Source organism: Protopterus annectens, chromosome 1.part2, assembly GCF_019279795.1.
Source record: "Protopterus annectens isolate FY-2018-M chromosome 1.part2, PAN1.0, whole genome shotgun sequence".
Lineage (NCBI taxonomy): Eukaryota > Metazoa > Chordata > Ceratodontiformes > Protopteridae > Protopterus > Protopterus annectens.
Genome location: NC_056727.1, coordinates 40,807,814 through 40,829,655, shown reverse-complemented (window position 1 = coordinate 40,829,655; position 21,842 = coordinate 40,807,814).

Genomic DNA, 21,842 nt, shown 5'->3' with positions numbered 1-21,842 from the left:
TTGTGGTCTGCACTCTTGTGTGACAATAGGCTGTACTCTGCCATTCATAGCTGGGAACATCTGGTTTCAGGTTTATAGTGCCTGCATATTTGAGCTATATCTTACTGACATTGGTACACCTTGTTTGCTGTAGCAAACACTACATCCAGGCCTCCTGAATCTAGCTTTGTTTATATGCTTGTTATTTGTTAGCTTGTTATTTCACTGGTACGCTACTTCCACATAATACACAGCTTCTCAACACTTCTGTGACTCACTACTGATATCTGCATTGCTTAATGTACGTATTTCCATGTTACACATGACAGCAAGTGACTGCTTGTCATTGTTGCATTTACTTAATTGTAACACATTGCACTTAGGTTACCTGGCACTTGCTCACTGAAGCTATTATATCAGTCAGCAGTAGTAGGTAATATCAGTACACCCTCACTCCCCACTGGACCTTGTTTTCAATTATTACGGAATTCACAATAGTATTCTAGCATGTCCAAAGGTCAGTTGTCAGTCTCCTCCCCAGTCCAGCTGGTGAGTGTGGTAATCCAGAGACAATGTTAGAACAGCTGCATGTACACAGACAAACCCTCCTCCTAACAACAAATTCAAACACATGTGAGTGATGCAACCATATACCAAACTGGAGGCTAGGCTCTCTCTACTCAATACTGCCATAACCAGTCAGGTGGAGAAGGAAACCACACTCACTACACTTCCAGTCTCACATAGACCTACCACGACAGCAGAACTAACACATGATCACACATGAACATACTCGTAGGCTCAGACTACAGGTCTGCCTACGCAGCAGAGACCTCCTAAGCAGACACTTAAGCAACCACTACCACGGAAACAAACACGTGCAACACATATCACACAAAGCCAATGTGCTGAACACTCACAGCCATTAACAGTAAACAACACACCTCATACACCTGTACTAGGTGCCTCTATCATCAGGCACACTGACATCACATTCACCAGGCTTAACGAGGTGAGGGTCACAGTGTGCAGCCTATCGGGCACTACGACCTGCCACATAACACAAACACTCAAGTAACTCCAAGGCAAGTACAGGTATGACTCACTCAAAGTCCATGCTGGTGTGAATGACCTGACACATACCTCCCTGGACTACATGATATGAGACAGTAAGGAGCTCTCTGAGCATGTAGCCCAAGACAGTATGACCCTGACCTTGAGTAGCATCTTACCCTCACCAAGAACGATGCCACAATATCAAGGCACGATGATCCCTTCCAACAATTGACTGACATACTGGTGTCATTCACAGGTGTGCCAATGCCTGTCATCTTGGGGTGGTATGCTGAACAAGCCACAGTGCTTTGCTAGGGACAGCTTGCATCTGTCACCCCTGGCCGATTGGATTTTGGCGGAGGCTCTTGCTACACCCATAGTGCCTGTATTAGGTAAGGCTCATAAGGCAAACCCACATCCATTCGTATCACAAAGGATGAGGAAGTAAGAGTGATGCTACTCAACACCAGAAGTCTAGACCTCAGGATACACACACTCAAAACCCTACTTAGCATTATGGACATCGATATCTGTGCAGTAACATAAACCTGTTTCAGGTTTCCCAGGAGCACAATAGCACTACCAAGTTATACCTGTTACCATTCTTGTCGGCCCCAACACTTGAACAAAGGAGGGGGAGTATCAATATTCAACGCAGATTCCCACACCTCCACATTGGTGGCAAAGTACCACATAGGTGTTAGGCCATTGAGTACAGAAGACGTAATTGGGGACCTGGGGAACAAACATGATAGCAGTCTGTCATTTGTCAACCACATGGCCAACGTGGATTGCAAAGACATGTTATATAGCCCAGCTAATCATGAGGGATTCACATGTATGGCAGGGGAGGTCATTGTGCCTCTTTACTCATCCATCATCAGGCCTATAATTGCGTACAATGCACCTTTTGGGATGTACCTAACCAGACACCTACAGCAACTGGTACAGGACGACAGTACCTCATCAAGAGGATGAAATGGCTCAAACAGATGTCATATGCTGCCCAGTTAAAGGATATCCAGCTGGACTCAGTGGCATACTGCCTGTTCAGAGGCAATCTGTGCCTGCCATATACAGCCATGTCCAACCCAGAAGTAATGAACATGCTGCACCTCAGGAAATCAGAGTCCCATACAGCCACATGCTCAGGAGACCTGAACCTCAGCACTGACATAAATAGGACATGCTGGAGGGGCATATTCCTAACCAAGAGGCTCCCTTTACTCTGTAATGAACTCACACTACAGGTTAGGCAGAGTCCCTCATTGACTCTCTTCCATAGGAATCTGGATGAGTGGATGGAGATCATAGTTGTACCCCAGGTATCACTTCTATGTCACTGTTAGACAGAGGCACAGTATACTAATGTCGGACAAGGGCATAGCAGCATAACTTGTAATTGGGTGGTGAAAGACAATACTAGGCTTATCAATGCCCTAGGGCAAATAGCCTAGTATGAACCTATGAACCTATGTGTACTGCTATAGTACTTCTGCCATATGTTGCATGTGTGTGTGTTGTGGGGGATGCACAGGCAATGGCCAGATATTTCTGCACAGGCAACACGTCTGAAACACTCTGGGTGTTCATCCCTACATACTGGATGTGTGTTGCCATCCAACCCTGTGATGTGGACACACATTACTCAGCCTGGATATACATATCCCAACAACACCACAAGCACAGTACACTACCTTGCTATGTATGCATGTAATTACACAGTTATTCACTAGTTATGACTGTGATGCTATCCATGCAGCCCATTGGGCCAGTGGAAGCCACAACACACACTGCTGGCCTTTGCATATGCTTACCACAGACATCCCACATACTGCATGTACTGTGCACACACATATCTAACCCAGAACATATGCACACCACTTATTTATCCTGTCCAGTGGACTACAGATACAGGCACATTGTATAACAATAGCAGGAGGCTACTGCAGCACAGGGCAGATTCATATGAAGGCAAGGCATCTGTGGTCATCAGTGTTAAGATGCTTCACATTCACCAAATGCACAGATATTGGCAACATTGTTGCAGACAGTTTAGGTGCAGGTACCCCCCCCATTCTCCTACACATGTGGTATTAGTTATCACAGATGACTGTAACCTCCCCATCCTCTCACATGTCCAGGTGAGGGCCACCCTCAACATTGCAGAACACATAGCATCACTGTTACGAAATGGTATCCCTGGATGTGTGCTACGTTCACCCCTGGAGGACATAGCACCACATGACAGACTGATATTAATCCCTGGCCATACTACAGGATATGTACCTGAACAGTGCCATACATACACAGTGGTTCCACACCAATGAGGAGTAACCTCTACTGACCCTGGTAACTACTGCATCATATGCACAACTGGCCTTGTGTTCTAAGCTATGGACGTTTTAAGTATGGGCAACATGTACAGCAATATTACATATGTATATATTTCAGGACTATGTACACACAGCCTATCTCATGGACATACCTATAGATAGTGAACTATGATACATTTGGAGGTGTCACAGTAAACACAGTATTAACCTGCTACTTTGCATTACCTGTGTTTGTGGCAGCTGTTGCTGTGTCAGTGGTGCTGCTTGCTGCTTGCTGTTTGCTGCTGCTGCTGCTGGTTTTGCTGTTGGCTGTCTGTATATTTTTTTATTTCTCTCTCTGTCTCTCTCTCTGTCTTTCTCAGTAGGTTTGTGCAATGACAATATTGGGTACAAGCTAACAATTTGCAGGGCTGTTTCTGTTAACACTACACTAGTATGGGAATCCAGTAATTGGGACAGTAAAAGTCTGCCTGACATGCTTTGGGTAGTACACATACTATATTGCCTTTATCTTCATTCCTACTATTACATGTTCCACTTATTTAGCACTATATTCCTGTATGAGAGTCATGGCTTACTGGTAGGTCATACAGACTAGTGTTACAATGGTCTTGTGGTAGGGCCTACTAGTATGCTTATATTTTGATTTCAAATTGAGTATAGGGCCTATCAATCAGAGTGCTAAGGGCACCTTTAAGCAGTTAAAGTGGTTAGTAGGTCTCACAGGAGTCAGGCTGTGTTGCAGATTCTGGTTGCTGCATTTATCTTCACTGTTTCCTGTAGTGAGTGTGTATGGATACTGACACCTACCACTATATTTCATATGTATTAATATATATATATATATATATATATATATATATATATATATATATATATATATATATATATATATGTATGTGTACATATACATACTTTCATATATGTACATTACCTTACATTATTATGTACAAGCTAACAATTAGCAGGGCTGTTACTGTTAACACTAAACTAGTATGGGAATACAGTCGTTCAGGCATTACAAATCTACCTGACATGCTTTGGGTAGTACACATCCTATACTACCTATATATTGATTCCTACTATTACATGTAAAATTTATTTCAGCACTATGTTCTTGTATGAGAGTTATGGCTTAGTGGTAGGTCATACAGACTAGTGTTACCAAGGGGCTTGGAACTGACAGTAGGAATTATTTTCTTTCAAACTGAGTTTAGGACCTGGCAATCAAAGTGCTGAAGGCACCTTTACGCAGTTAAAAGGGTTATTAAGTCTCACAGGAGTCAGGCTATGTTGTAGATTGTGGTTGCTGCATTTATTTTCACTGTTTCCTGTAGTGAGTGTGTGTGAATACTGACACCTACCACTATATTTCACATGTATTAATATATTTATATATATATATATATATATATATATATATATATATCTTTATATATATATATATATATATATATATATATATATATATATCTATATATATATATATATATATATATATATATATATATATATATATATATATATATATACATATGTGTACATATAATACTTTCATATATGAACATTACCTCACATTATTATGTACAAGCTAACGATTAGCAGGGCTGTTTCCGTAAACACTAAACTAGTGTGGGAATCCAGTAATTCAGGCATTAAAATCTACCTGACATGCTTTGGGTAGTACACATCCTATATTACCTTTCTATTGATTCCTAGTATTACATGTTATATTTATTTTAGCACTATGTTCTTGTATGAGAGTCATGGCTTAGTGGTAAGTCATACAGTCTAGTGTTACCAGGGTCCTGGGTTCGAGACTAACAGTGGAAATTTATTTTTCTTTTGAAATGTGTACAAGACCTGTCAATCAAAAGTGCCAAAGGCACTTTTAAGCATTTAAAACCAGGTCTGCGCTTTGCTGAGCTCACACATGCGCACTGGCGGTGAGCTCTGCGCACACAAGCGCACACCCGCGCTATTTTCTTTGAAAGAAAAGAAAAAGGGGTGACAGGAAAGTGGTGAAAAAGGGGTCACAAAGAGGGTAAGACAGTAGGGAAACAAGCTTGGAATTTGCAGGAAGGATGTAGGTGAGGCCCATAGCTGCCCATGTCTTACCCAGCAACAGCTGTGCATTTTTATGCAATTTGGTGTGACATTTGGAACCTTCCACCCCTGAGAGAGGTGTCAGGACAACATTAATACCTGTTGTACAGCCAATTGTAATTAACAGTTTCGATGTCCAGCGGACATGTGTGTAACATGGACAGCTATGTATAGGGAGTAATTTTTTTGTGGGTACAGAGTGCCCTTTTTTTTGTTTTTTTATCAGGTGAGAGTGGTATGTCAGGTGAGGTAGTCGGTATAGCTGGGGAGGTAGGTTGGGTAGGTTAACAGACAAGACAGACAAGACGCATACAGGGGCGGTGTATGACACATGTGGGGGGGTTACACAATTGATTGGGATGGAGGTTGGGATATCCATGGCACATGAGCCCACAGATGGCAACAGTGGAACTGATATCCCCACCCATAGGCAGTTGCCACTGTTCCTTCACAGCCCAGGACGGGGCTGTGCTGGGGGCTGTGCGGGCGGGAAAACGGGCAAGCCCATAAGCTGTGCCACCTGGGCCTCAAGCTGGCATAGGGGCCCAAGGACAGAGTCTTGGATCTCCCTTCGCACCACAGACTGGACACCTTGGAGGGTGAGTGGACGTGCTCCTCCGGCCACACTTGCAGAGGGGGGACAGGCCCCATCCCCTGCAGCTCTTCCACCCGAAGGTGGCACAGGGCCACCGGAGGAGGGTCCAGCCTGGGCACTAGTGCCAGGTGCAGTCGCCAGCTGAGGTGGGAGAGGTGGGTCCGCTGGGTCCTGCCTTCCCAAGCGTTCTAGGTTTGTGGGTATGTTATGTTAGTTTGGGTTAGTGGCATATTATTCCATTCAAATTAGTTGTAACAGCATGCATTGGTATTCCCATTAAACAAACACCCAGATATTAACACCATTGAACAACGGGCATATCAATATCACATGCATTATTTGAACAGAAATACACAATTGAACAACATGCAGGGTTGATTAATGGCAACAGGCCATCAGGTTTGCCAGTTTGCAGTTATGACCAGGGCACATGCAACAACAGACATGCATATATTTTTGAAACAGGACAAATTTCCATGGTTAATGAAATGTTCACATAACAATATGTAGTGTTTTTTTTATTTGCAATTATAGGGTGGGGTGGAGAAAGAAAATGATGACACATTCATAAATTATACATTCATATACATTTGTAATAGAAACACAATTAACTTGTGGGTGATACTTTCCCACTGATTCTTACTTGAATGTCATGCTAGACCTGTTACAGATACATCACTATCCTGGTTATTTTGAATTTGATCAGATACATCATCCTGCTACACTTTGATGACAGGGCAGGGGACAGCTATGGATGTTTAGTATGTCAGACAATCATTCATTCTATCTGCAAATCGCTGACTGTGATGACCATATACAGAGTTTGGCCTGAACATTCAAGAGTCAGACACACTGAAATCAGTTTGGGATGTTAAGTTTTAATTCCCACATGCATTTATTTCTGTAGAACCACACTGAAGCTTATATATTCAGGAGTTATTACTACTTTATTTATTGATACATGACCCTTTCTGTCACTCTCACACATCCTGCTATTTCACAGTTCAGGTTGGTACTTCTAGGCTTTGTTCACATATTAGACCTGTGGTGATTCAAGCACTTTCCAGCAGCCTCACTTCTGTCATGATTCAGCATTTCAACAGGGGATATATCTCACATGTGATTAACTCAGCTTCTGAAGCTGTACCCTTGAGACCACTGCAGGTTATACTACATTTAATTAATGGTGGGACATCTGTATTACAGAACTATTTATTTCTATCAGTTATATTTCCAGTTTCACTTGCATACTGACGAACTTGTTGCAGCCATACCTGCAGACTTTTACTTGCTGCTTGCACATTCTATTACTTTTAATCAATACACTGCAGTGTTCTGCTACGTGCTACATTATAATATTTATTTACAAGTACTAGGTGGGGTTACTAACCTGCATGGTGGCGCAGCCGCACCAACCTCCGCTCATGTGCCATGCGATTCGCAGAGCAGACACCTGCAGCTGTAATACAAAACAAGTAATATTGGAATACACATCTCCTTGGTATCAGCTAGTTGAATTCCTTACATACATAAGTAAAATGTATCTTACTCAGTAGTGGGGCGTTGGGCATATCCCAGGCCTCCTGGATCCATTGGGTCAACTGGTCTTGCTTACGTCGCTTCAGGTCCGCATGGTGGTGACAGACCTGCTCACCAGTGCGTGCAATGCCAGTAGCACTGGTCAGATCATGAGCCAACTGGTCCCATGCCTCCGCCCTGTACGCTCCCCATGAGACCTGGCCCTGCATGAGTTGGGCCTCATGATGGTGAACTAGGAGCCAGACCATGTATCTGGACTCCTCAATGCCCCACCACTGTGCTCAAGAGCAACGTCCCTCCCCTACTCCACTCATTCTGCCTGCAGGTCTATTCTACAATTGTTTATGCTGTGTATTCCCGCCTATGGGGCTTATATATGCCGATTTACCCGCACATTTCTATGATTGGCCATTTTGGAATTGTATCAACTTCACAGAAACTGCTTTATCATGCTCCATTTTGGATTACATCCTATATATATATGCTATTTCTGCATTTCTAAGTACTGCTGTCATGACTTAGTGGTTTAGTACCTTGACTCTAGTGCATGGTATCCTGGGTTCGAATCTGACCACTGACTTTTACATTTTAGGACTGTCTGGAAATGACTTCAGGACCTGTCAATCAATCATGCCAAAAGCACTTTTAAACACTTTAAAACCAGGTCTGCACTCGTTTGCGCGGAGCTCATGCATGCGCACCGCCGGTTAGCTTGTGGGAGCGTCGCGCAAACGGTGTGCGCTGGGTTACACCTTAATTGGCTAGTAACACACATGTTAACCATAGCGCAGCTGGTTGCACACAGTTTGAGCCTGTTAAACCAGTCCTTAGCTATGGGCAAGCTGTTTGCAGTTTGTGAAACACTACTTAGCTACGGGCACTCGGTCTCACTGCAGTTTAGCTATCAGTACATTTCTAAAGATTTTTATTATTGTATTACTTGCAAATATATGCTCCATTTCATTCCATTTTACAAAAGAAAATACTTTTACATTTCTACAATACTGTCTGGGGCCTTTTTAGTGCTTATTTACAAAAAAAAAAGGTTGTTGTGTGGGCTTGAGCCTTGCCTGCCTGCTCTCAAGCCGACAACTCTACCGCTATGCTATTACTTCTTGGCTTACTTTGCATATTTAGTTCTTATATCCTTTTCCACTTATTGCTAACTGCAGTTGCGCTAGTAGCACACCAGCACCTGAGCACACAGTAGCAAACATTTACGGGATTTAAAAAAAATAAAACAGTTTTTATTTTCATTTTACAACATCTGTTCACTTTTTACATTGCTGGTCTGTGGGGGCATGTGTTGTGTAGTGTGGTTATTCACATTTCCATGGCTTCCCTCGTGGCTGTTTACTTTCAGCCATTCTAGACTTCTGGGGGCGTGTCTACAGACATGCCCCCTACTCTCTTACACGAACCGTGTAAGAGTTACAGTGTGATTCAGCATGCCTCGTGCACCTCATGCATATGCATGGCATGCTGACATCACACTGTTTAACTGCAGCCTCCGTGTAACAGTTGTAACTCTTACATGGAGTCTTCCTGAATCCTGCCCACTGTCTTCCTTTAAGAAACTCATTTCAAAACAAATGACAATTACAAATGGAATTCTAAGGAATATATGATATTGGCCCAATCCACTTATAAGAAAAAGACAAAAGAGGTAACATTTTATGGAAAACAAATGTAATTAACACAGAAATAATTTATAAGTATGAAGATAAAGAAGGCCTTATGGCATTAGTAATAGTTAAATATAATAACAGAATATGGACCCTAGCCAATCTGTACTGGTTCCCAGGCATTGGAACAGGAACTGTTAAAAAACACTTGGATTTCATTTCCAATAATTATAAAGGCAACTTAATATTAGGAGGAGATTTTAATTGTATATTTAATATTTCTGGAACTACAAATAAAAAACCTCTGCATACATCTGCTGTATCAAAAGCTTTAAATAAGTGGGTAGAATCATTTCATCTTGTAGATACTTTCAAATTTAAAGTAGATAAATCTTTGTTGTTTTCCCATCAAGATGACAGATTTGGTACCCAAACTAGAATAGATAAAATATTTGCTGCCCATGACTTAAACTCTAAAATCATTAATTTCTCAATCACTCCCTGCCCTTTTCAGACTACAATTCATTGATACTAAAACTTCAAAATGGGTACAAACCATTAATCTTTAACTCAAGAATTCCAGCATATGTAACTAAAATTCAATAGTTCAAACCCCGGTTATTATCTGAATTACAGTTCTTCTTAGATACTAAATACACCACAAAAATAAATAAAATAATGATATGGGACTCATTAAAAGATTACATATATGGTAAAACCGTAACTTGGTATAACAAAAAATCAGAGAATGGGATTCTGAATTATTAGATCTACAATCCAAACTTCTGTCAGTAAAAGCTGAAAAAAAAATCAAAATCATTTGGAGATTAAAAAGAAAGCAGAAGTATTAAGCAATAAATACTACAAAATTCTAACACATTAAACTAGTTTAGCATTAGAAAAACTAAAAATTAATACCTTGGCCACTTCTCCCAAATATCTACATAATTTATCCATAAGAATTAAACTACAATCAAAAGCTAATAACATTAAAAGTATGTTCCATGAAAAGAAAGGGAAAAATGTCTCAGATATAGGTGACATTCTTGATGTCTATAGAAATCACTATATGGAACTTTTCCAAAAAGAAAATATACATATTGATCAATTAAATCTAGATGAAAAATGTTATAATATATAAAAAAAAATAAAACTAGATTTGCAAGCACCCATATCCTACAAAGAAATTACAGATACAGTAAAAGAGGGTACAAATAATAAAGCTCCAGGTATAGATGGCATAATTATGGAAATATATACATGTTTTCCTTCAAAGATACTATCCCTCTTCCATAAAAATGTTTGCTTCTTTCAGCTTTTCCTGGTTAGGGGTCGCCACTGTGGAACTCCGGTCTGCTAATGATTGGCAGTAGATTTTGATGTGCTGGCTTGCCGGGCCTAACGCACAACCTTCTACGAAGGAATGCCCATTCACGCATGTCACCACAAAGAAGACGCTCTAACTGAGAATCGAACAGGCAATGTCTAACTGTGAGGCGACAACGCTACCACAGCACCACCACCGCAGTGTATTAGAAATTCTGTCATAAGCTTTAATACCACACTCTTGGAGATATTACTTAATCGCACCAATCCTAAAGGAAAACAAATCCCCGAACTCCTGTACCTCATATAGACCTATATCATTATTAAATAATAACTATATTTATGAAAATATTAACTAACAGAATGAAAATACCACTATCCAAAGCAATAAATAATGACCAAACTGTATTTATATATATCATAGACACACACACACACGACAATATTAAAAGGATAATTTCTCTTATAGATTATGTTAATAAAGATAATAAAGAAACAGTCATAATTGGCTTAGATATAGAGAAAGCCTTTGATTCCCTAAACTGGGACTTTTTATTCAAAATCTTAATGCTATCTGAATTTCCTGCATCCTTTATTCATCTTGTAAGGAATATACAAACAAATAATTTAGCATATGTCAAGTTAGGTCCTTTTACCTCTGAATCTATACATGTAACAAAAGGCACTAAACAAAGATGTCTCCTGTCACCAATTCTATTTGCTCTGGCTATTGAAATATTGGCAGATGTAATTCATAACAATATGAAAATCAAAGAAATAGATGTTTATGAAGAATACAAATCTAAAGTAATGCTATTTGCTGATGACATATTACTAACATTATCTAATACAAAAGAGACATTAGAAGACATTAGAAGAATTAGATATATTAATTGACAAATTTCATATAAAAATCAAAGGAATAGATGTTTATGAACAATACACATCTAAAGTAATGCTATTTGCTGATGACATATTACTAACATTATCTAATACAAAAGAGACATTAGAAGAATTAGATATATTAATTGACAAATTTTATATAACAATCAAAGGAATAGATGTTTATGAACAATACAAATCTAAAGTAATGTTATTTGCTGATGACATATTACTAACATTATCTAATACAAAAGAGACATTAGAATAATTAGATGTATTAATTGACAAATTTCTCATGACTTCAGGACTCCATTTCAATAAATGAAAATCAACATTTTTATTTTTAAATAAAAAAAAAGAACTGCAGACTAATGGGGATCACATCATAGGTAAACAAGTATCTACCTTAAAATATCTAGGAATTGAGTTATGCAAGGATAATAATGAATTACTCTCAAAAACTACAATAATATAATCAACAGTATTAAACTCTCTGTGGAAAAATGAAACAAAATAATACTAAGATTTGAAAATAGACTTCAGTTAATAAAAATGGTTTTACTGCCCAAGATTCTATATATAGCCTTGGCAATACAACTGTTATCAGAAAGGGATATACTTAAAAAAATAAGTTCATGCCTAATAACATTTTATGGTTTTCCAAATGAAACAGAATTGCTTTAATACAGCATATCAGATCATGGAAATAGGGAGGATTAAACTTTCCTGATATAGAAACATATATAAAAGCATCAATATCTATACTTATCTCAGATTGAATAAGTCCAAATTACTCTGCAAACTGGAAAGAATTACTAACTGTAATATCAATAAATTAATTTGATTTACAAAATAAATTTCAAATAATAGATAAAAACAATTTGCCATGGCACATATTATGTATAGTATGCAATACAACATAACTAAACCCACTAAAACTCGTATGATTAATTATTACATTGACTCATTTAGGAAAATTATTAATGCAAATATAGATTTAAAAATCTGGTTTGATCTTTTAACACTATTTATAGTCACAAAGAACTTTCTACATAAAATATATAGAGAAATTATTAATTCCTGGGAACAGAAAGGATTTGTTTGTTGGCTCCAATGTATCAAAGAACTAAAAGTTTTAGATATGCAAGTAATAAAAACAACATACACAATTCCACAATGGGACTGGCTAACTTCACAGAGTATTCTGTCATATTTGCAAGATTTAAGTAGAATAATTAACAATTCTTCATTTAAAGAAATACCTAAATTTACGAAATACATATATGAAATCATATATAATGACTTTGCCATGGGAAACAGCAATTCAATTTTTTTACAAAATACTGATAAACTATAAAACAATACCCAAAATCTCAAATTGGAAATATATAACAAAAGGATACTCAATACAGTTAACTGAAAATATTAAAACAAATATCTTATTATCAATAAAATATTCATCCTTTACACAATACTGGGCAGAGTTTTTAATTGGAGATGCTTGCACAGAGCATTCTTAACTCCAGACAGAAACAGTAAAATTAGTTCTTCCATAAAAGGAATATGTTGGAGATGTCAGCAAGTATACAATGCAGAATGGAACCACATTTTCTTTGTGTTAAAATTAAGCCATTTTGGAATGGTATTAATAACTTTCTATAAGCTTTATTTAATGAATCATTTTATTTAACAAAAGCTCTAGTATTATTAAATGTGAACGAAGGTCCAAATTTGAATAGGTCAAACATGTATCTAGTATGGACTATACTAGCAATTTCAGGGAAGTATCTAACAAGCAGATGGAATACAAACACAATGCCAACTTTGGAAGAGATTTACAGCCTACAAAAGACCGCAGCATTATTGGAAATTAAAATTAAAGAACTAAGAATGTATCCAAAGCTATTTATCAACAACCCTTGGGGAAACGTCTTACCATTGATTGACACTATACAATAATTGATCAGGTACTCTGATAATGGATTGGACATACTTATAAAGTAACTGTATACATTAAGATCTGTTATAGTGTCAGGCTAATGTAAATAGTGTATTTAGTTATTTAAGATTTTATGTATAAATACTATGGAATTCATTCAAATTTATTTGAAAAATAAAAAATAAATTGAGGAAAAAAGAAGAAAATACTGTTGGATATAGAAGAAATGGAATGGTCATCCCATAGTTTGAAGAGACAGGCAACAAAATTGGATGGTCTGTGAAGGAATGAGCAAACAAAATTAAGAAACTAAAGGACAAATGAGTAAATTCCTTCTTATTTTAAATGCTTTGTTTTATGAGTCATAATATATTTGATTCTGGAAAGTCTCTATGCTATAAGGTAATGTCAGTCATTTTTATTATTAACTTTCTTTTTTCCTTTCTATATCTTCTTTTAATTAAATATAGTACTAAGTATTTAAATACCATTCTCTCTCTCTTCTTTCTTCCTATTCTTTTTTGTTACCAATGTTCCTTTTGTTTTCCCCATTATAAGTACTTTGCATACTTTTCCCTTTTAAATAACTACAAATTATGTATGTCTTCTAATTTTTCAGTAATAGTATAATTTGACTTAATACCAAAGTGCTTTTTTTCTAGTGGAACAGTGGTGGGGTAACAAGGTGTTTCTTATTAGTGTTTCTAACTAGATGTTTTAGACTCTTTGTTTAGATACATATAAACATTAATACAGTACATTAATGGTGTTTTATAGATAGCTAAGTATAAGTTATATATAAATATACTAGGTTCCTTTTTTTTCCTCTGGCCTGGTTAACTGGTGGGTAAATGATTGAAATGTTATAATATGATTTCTGATTTGAGGTAGCTGCTGTTACTTCTAAATAGCTGTTTTTATATGAAAGGGTTAATTTATTTCATGATGTTGATGATTTATGAGGAAACTGGAAGTCTGTGTGACTGTTCTCATTGTGGAAATTGATTACATGCACTGACAAGGCAGCTTGAGTGCTTTTTTTTTTTTTTTTTTTTTTGCTTTCTGTAAACTCTAAAAGCTTCATGATCTGAGTTTGCCACCGAAAATGCTTTTTTCTTCACTAGAGATGACTTCTGCTGTGCATGAGCCTATTTAGATGCTTTTTAAAAAGTTTATGAAGCTACAGCATGAGGAAACAACAGTGATGACATCATTTGACCTTTTGAACTTGTTAAATGGTTGTACTTAGAATTCTTTTCTCTTGAAATTCTGTTATCCTTCACTAGATACTTTAAATGGTAAATAATTAGTTCTGATAAAAGTGTTTAACTCCTTTGAAAACACTTATGTTCTCTTGCAGATGCATACATTCTGCAGATTCAATGACACTATTAGTAACTAAATGGCATCAAGTGAACTAGGAGCTGCATTAGAAAACTCATTATGCATATTAACATCAGACATGTTATATAACTAAATCTTTAGTAACTAAACAGAGGGTTGTTAGGCCCCCCTTTTTTCTCTCCCCCCCTTCCTTATGAAAGATGTCAACATAGATATTGTTAATACGCATGAGTAATATGTGTATAATTGCAAAATATCATAGTTATGCTGTAATAAGTGTTTATATATATATATATATATATATATATATATATATATATATATATATATATATATATTCACTAGATCCTTATATGAAAAATATTAGATAGATGACTGACAAAATGGTTAAATTATCTGATGTTTCTTGAAAAGTCTTGGAAATAATGACAATCTTTTTAACCTTCAGCTTCTAATGTTTATACATACTTTGATCTGATGTGTATTTCTGGCATATCTACATATTAGAGGTGCTATTATCATATGTGACATATTCATATAGCTTCAGATATGTTGGAAACTTTCATTCTAATGTATATTTCATGGATTCAGATTTCTATAGTTGCTTTCATAATGCTTTTCTTTTTTGTTTTTATACTATATTCTAAGCAGAGATGGATAATGTGTGTTGTTTGCTATTGGAGAGGTGGTAGATGGATGGTTTACTTAAGTTTTTAACTAATCCAGAAACTTTATGTTTCATGCATGTGTTTGTAAATAGTTTTTGGTTTTTGAAAGTACTGCTTAATACACGTTATGCATCCATGATAAGTAAGTTTTCAGTAGATTTCAAGTCAACACGGAAGAAATGTCTTTCGGGTAGTAATAACATGCACATTATAGTCAATGGCTTATACATGTTTATCATTAAATATTAATGGTTTGAACAATAATGTCAAAATAACTTGTTTGCTTAAATATATCAAAATGCATAAAGCCCAGTTCATCTTTTTACAGGAAAACCCTTTATTTAAAAAAATCTACAAAAATACTTGTTCAATGGCTATACCATTCTGGCTGATTCATGTTTTAAGACTAAGTGAAGGGGCACTCTTATTCTATGGAGAAATACTTATACTATGCCAAGAATTATAGATACAATTTCAGATAAAGATGGGATGCTAAGCATGGTTACTTTGCAAATCAACAGGTTTGATTAATACATACTGGATACCAAGACTGAGTACTAAATATGATGACAAATAGCTGGACCTGATACAAAAGGGGAAATGATAGCAACAGGTAATTTTAACTGCCTATTATCAGACAATGACACTTCTAAAAATGGTAAAATAAGACTAACATCTCAAGCCAAGAAGTTAAATGACTTTACAAACCAGATGAACCTTAAAGATATACATGGTCTAAGAGAACATTATTCCTTATTATATACTCATTATTCATATTGGTTTGGTACACAAACAACCATTGACAAGGTTTTTGTATCAAATAATATCTACTCTGAAATAAATGACATATCTATAATGATGTCCACTTTCGGACCATAATGCTATAAACTTTATATTAACTACACATACAGATGACTTAAGATTTCTACAGAGAATTCCTGCTTACATAACTAAGTTAAATGGCTTTAGGGAATGGATAATGAAAGAAATAGACATGTTTATGGAAACAAATGATAATGGTGAAGTGACTGATACTATACTATGGGACACCTTTAATGTTTATATATATATGCTAGAATACAATCTTGGTACCTTAAAAAAAAGGAGAGAGTGGAACAAAGAACTTTTAGACTTACAAAAAAATAGATAAGATAAAAATGATCACAAAACCAAATAACAAAGTAGCACATAAAATCACTAAGTTAAATCAAAAATACTTAGAAGTTCTGAATCATAAGGTAGCCATAAACCTCGAAAAATTGAAATTACGATCTTGTGCTGTAAATTCCAAATATCTACATAAAATAGCGGTAAGATCCAAAAAACTAAACAATCAGAATCTTATTAATGAGATTAAATATAAAAGTGGTGGTTCAGTTAAGAGTACATCTAACTTAATGGGCATATTAGAAGTGTTTAAAAACTGCTATAAAGATATAAATAATAAAACACCACTTTTAGAGACAGATAATGTAATAAATACTTTTATTTAAGAAAATATAACATCTAAGGTGTCAATGCAACAAAATAACATATTAAATAATAAAATAACACTAACAGAAGTGAAAGAGCAAGTAAAAATTTGAAAGATAAAGCACCGGGACTGGATGGAATAATTCCAGAACTATATAAGATTTTTCCTAAATATATAATAAAGAAAATGATGAATGCCTTTACTATGGTTAAGCGAAAATGTATAACACACCCATTGTGGAAATACTCAATTATCTCCCCCATATTAAAACAAGGTAAGGACCCCAAATCTTGTGATTTATATAGGCCAATTTCATTACAAAACACTGATTATAAAATTTTCATGACAATATTAAATAATAAGATAAAGAAAATATTACCTAATCTAATGCATAATGATCAGACAGGGTCCATTCTTCATAGAAAAGTGCAAGACAACATTATTAAATTGCTATCACTAATATACATAGCATACAAATTACAAAAAACAACTATTATCAGCCTAGACATAGGAAAGGCTTTTGATTCTATTAGTTGGTCTTATCCTTAAAGAATTCTGATTGCTTTTGAATTCTCCTCAGATTTTGTCAACTTATTAATGAACATTTATAGTGGGGCACAAGCTTATGTAAAAATCAGATCATGTCTATCCTCACCACTAGAAATCCTCAAGGGAACTAGACAAGGTTGTCCTTTGTCGCCATTATTATTTGCTCTTTCATTGGAACCTTTAGCTACATATATCAGAAACAAGCAAACTATAAAAGGCTTTCAAATTAATAAGGACTTTTGTCCTAAGATACAATTATTTGCTGATGATATGTTGTTAATGTTGGGTGATATTGATGGTTCTTTGCATGATGTTATAAATACCTTAAGCAAGTTTGAAAGAATTTCTTGACTTAAATTTAATCATAATAAATCCAAAACATTACTAATTAACAAACAGATCAACAAAAACCTAAGAGAGAATAGCCTGTTTAATTGGGAGAGTGATGTATTAGAATATTTGGGTGCCAGTATAAAGAGTACATGAAAAGTGTCTGTTAAACTAAACTACAATAATTTAATAACCACATTTATTGAACTAATCAAAAGGTGGAATAAAATGGTCTTCACAATGGAGAATATGATCTTTTAATTAAAATGCTAATTTTACCTAAAATTTTGTTTTATATGCAGTCATTGATACTACCCCCTCCCAACAACTTATTTAAAAAATTAGATTCCATGTTACTTAAATTTTTATGGTTCCACTTAAAACCTAGGACTGCATATAAATGGCACATTAATGTTTGGAACAGTAATGGGATAGCATTCCCTAGCTTAGATCTTTATTTCAAATCAGTAATAATTAATGTAATATTACACTGGATCACACCTACCTATAAATCTGACTGGAAAACAATACATGAGATTCATATAACTGATGTCAGAACTATAGAAAATCAATTTAAGGAACAATATGAAATAAGTAGAGTTCATTGGCTTTTACAATAATTTTTTATTTAATAAGAAGTTTGATCATTTTTCTTATGACATTAATCAAATATTTAATAACTTTAAAAATATAATTGTTTGTAACTACAACATTAAACAATTTGTATTTCTTATATTCCTTATAGCATACCCCCCGGATTGTCTAGATTATTTCAATATCAATGCAATGCAAAAATTAAAGGAAAATAAAACTTGATATTCTGGCATCAGTTTATTGAAAATAAGAGTGTTAAACCACTAAACTCCCTTGTACGTAGTTTTGATAATAGTCAAGTTGGTTGTTTATACACTCATTATGGCAGTTTATGGAAAACAAAATGAGAGTATCAATCAACCTTGAGACTGAAGCTATACCTAGTTTGATTCAGCTTTTTATAAGGTGTCTTGAAAAGACAGATAATCAAAAATTAAGTATCTCACCTATCTATACGATACTAAGAGAAGACACTCTAAAGTTTGACTCAGATTTTTTAAATTACTATGTAAAGATTAACGGGGAACAAATATCTAATGAATCCAACATTTTTTTATTTAATTCTACATATGGTACCTCTTCTTCATTATATTGGAGATTGTATACATGGAATTTTATGAATAGGAGTTTCTATACTCCACATAAAATAAATCTTATACTCAAAAACAGTGAAAGTAAATGTTGGAAATGTGATTAATTACTAGAGGCCCACTGAGTTCACATGTTCATTGAATGTATAAATGTTGTTCAATACTGGAAAGACTTCAGATATTTTGTAAATGCTTTATGGCCTGATAACTGCCATATTTCTAGCTCACTAATCCTATTCAATGTTCCTATACCTAATGTAGCAGATTCAGTTACTCCAGTCAGTTCTTGCAATTGCTAAAAAATGTATTACTTTGAACTGGGAAAGTAAACAAGATTTGATGTTTAAAATTTTTATTAATTTAGCAAAAGTTGTTTGTAAAAAAGAACTGTAAACTATTTGTTATAGAACTATAACATTACTCATAAAAAAGCATGGCAAAAATTGGAAAACCTTTTGAACAAATACTGATAATTTGTCATGAATAAAATGGTTGTTTAGCATGGATGAATGTAAATATTGTAAATAGTATTGTTATTGTTTTATTGTATTTATTATATATACATTTGTGTATGTTTATAATAAAAACAAAATAAAAATGTTTTTGAAAAAAAAAAAAGAAATGTAAGACAAAACTATTATAAGTGCCATCTCCACTGCCACGGAGGGTAGATAGGTAGAAATCCACAAGTATAACACATTTTATACAGGTGAAAATATGCCAGAATATCTAACAAAGTTATAATATACTTACCTGCAATAACCTTGCAAACATCTGTTAAATACAAACTAATAAAGGTCATGTGACATTCTGTAGCATATTTTTTATAATGCCGACATGGCTATGCCAAAAGAAAAGGATAAAGAAAAAAGTATTTAAGATAAATAAATGCTTTTCAGTGGTCACTGCAATTCACATTTTAAATGTTAAAATAAAATCATTATGTAAGAAACAGCAACATGCCTTGAAAATTCAGCATTGTGGAAAATAGATACTTCTCCAAACATTGTATTTATTTAGCAATGTCAAGTACTCTGGATCCAGTCTCCCCACTATAATATAAGGACATTAGGTGCACAGTTACTTTTCTATAGAGCAGTTATAGCCCTGTGAGCACTATGAGAATGCAAATGAGTTGTTAAATCATTAGCATTCCTGAATACTGCACTCTGTGGAGAATGTAAACATGGTGTAAGGACCTACACAAATGCATGCACATGCCCTAGCAATGCAAGGATGAGCAGCAATTTTCCCTGCTAATGGCTTACAGGTGTCTATGATTACTCTACAGGAACAGTAAGGTTTCACAGTCTCCCCTTTTAGATGTACACCTACTGAGGATGCGTCAGGGAGAAGATACTTAGCATATTGACTGATTTAGAACAGCAACATTCCTAACACTGAAATGTCAGTCCAAATGACCACAGTTACTGCCCCTTAGTAAGAAATGTTGTTCATATTCAAGGAAGTACTTTAAGCAATGATACAGATAAGCTTATTACTGCATAATTTTTGTTAACTCTGGTTTTTATTAGTACTTGTATCTATTTGCTAATTGTATGTGGGGTTTTTCTCCCAGGGCCTCCACTGATAATGGGCTGACGTAGGCCCAGTGGACCTTGCCAGTAAACAAATGCAATAAATAAATAAATAAATAAATAAATAAATAAATAAATAAATGAAATATGCAATAAAACAAAGATAAAGCTGTTTTTCAGAAAGCAGAGATAAGGGAATGAACCACCATAAAGAAAGAGAGGAATACACCTACAGTGTTTACAGGTTTTGTTTACTATGTTTGGTTATCATAGCAGTTGGAAATATCACAATCATCCAGAAATTTACTATCAAATGAGATGGGACAACTTTCATAACTCATTTCTGTTGTGCTTTTAATGTGAACTCTCATTTATGTTGTACTTGTAATGTGGCCTCTTACAATGTCACATTATCAGTACAGCTAAACACTTTTTCTCCTTGTTAATATATGTCTTTTTCTGTGGCAACTATGGAAAATACTTTTAAATGATTATTCTTACTACCTTTGTTTGAGTGTCCAAATCAATAAAGGTTCCTGTTGCAAAATAACAAAGTGGCTTAAACATCTGAAATGTACATTTAAAGTATTTGGTCACCAATTTATTTATTTTTTCCTTTTATCATTTGCACACCATTTGGCATTGCATTCCATTGACTTTCTTTGGTCAATAGCAATGAGTGTCATTTCACTGCCCAAGGTAAAAATTAACAAATTTTATATGGGATGCCATCAATCACACAAAGAAGACTGGCATTGTTGCACTTTCCTTAGTAGTCTCAACAGTACTGAGTGAAGAAATTCAAGCTGTCATACTGCTATCTCTGTGGAATATTGCATAAAGGTATTGAGCTTAGAAAAATGATACAGGTGATGCGGGATTCAACACCTGTTTACAGATCATTCTACTGCCAGAAGTCATAATAAATCTTGACACCCATTCTGATGTATGAATGTGTTGATGTGGGAAACTACAGTATGGTCAGTATTGACTAAAACTGACAGGCGTATAAGTCATTTGAAATTATTTCAATATTAATTATGTGTGCTGTGTGAACTATGAAAGCATTTCTGCTGTTCTCTGTGCCCTTCTCAATTCCCATGGCATTAGATAAGTCCTGATATTGTGATACATACACATAATAGTACAGATGTAGCAAGGGAATGTGAGAAAGTAGAATGTAGCAGTGTAATGCGGTATTAGCTGTGATCCTTGCAAAATACACACTGTGATTCATTTCATGAGTCTTCAAGTTGTTAAAACCAAAAAGTTTTTTGAATTCATGTGATAAATACTGCATCCTGCATTTGTGCTCCTTTTGGCAGTATGAAATAAACTTTCATGGCTTAAAGAAAAAGGTGAAATATTTAGT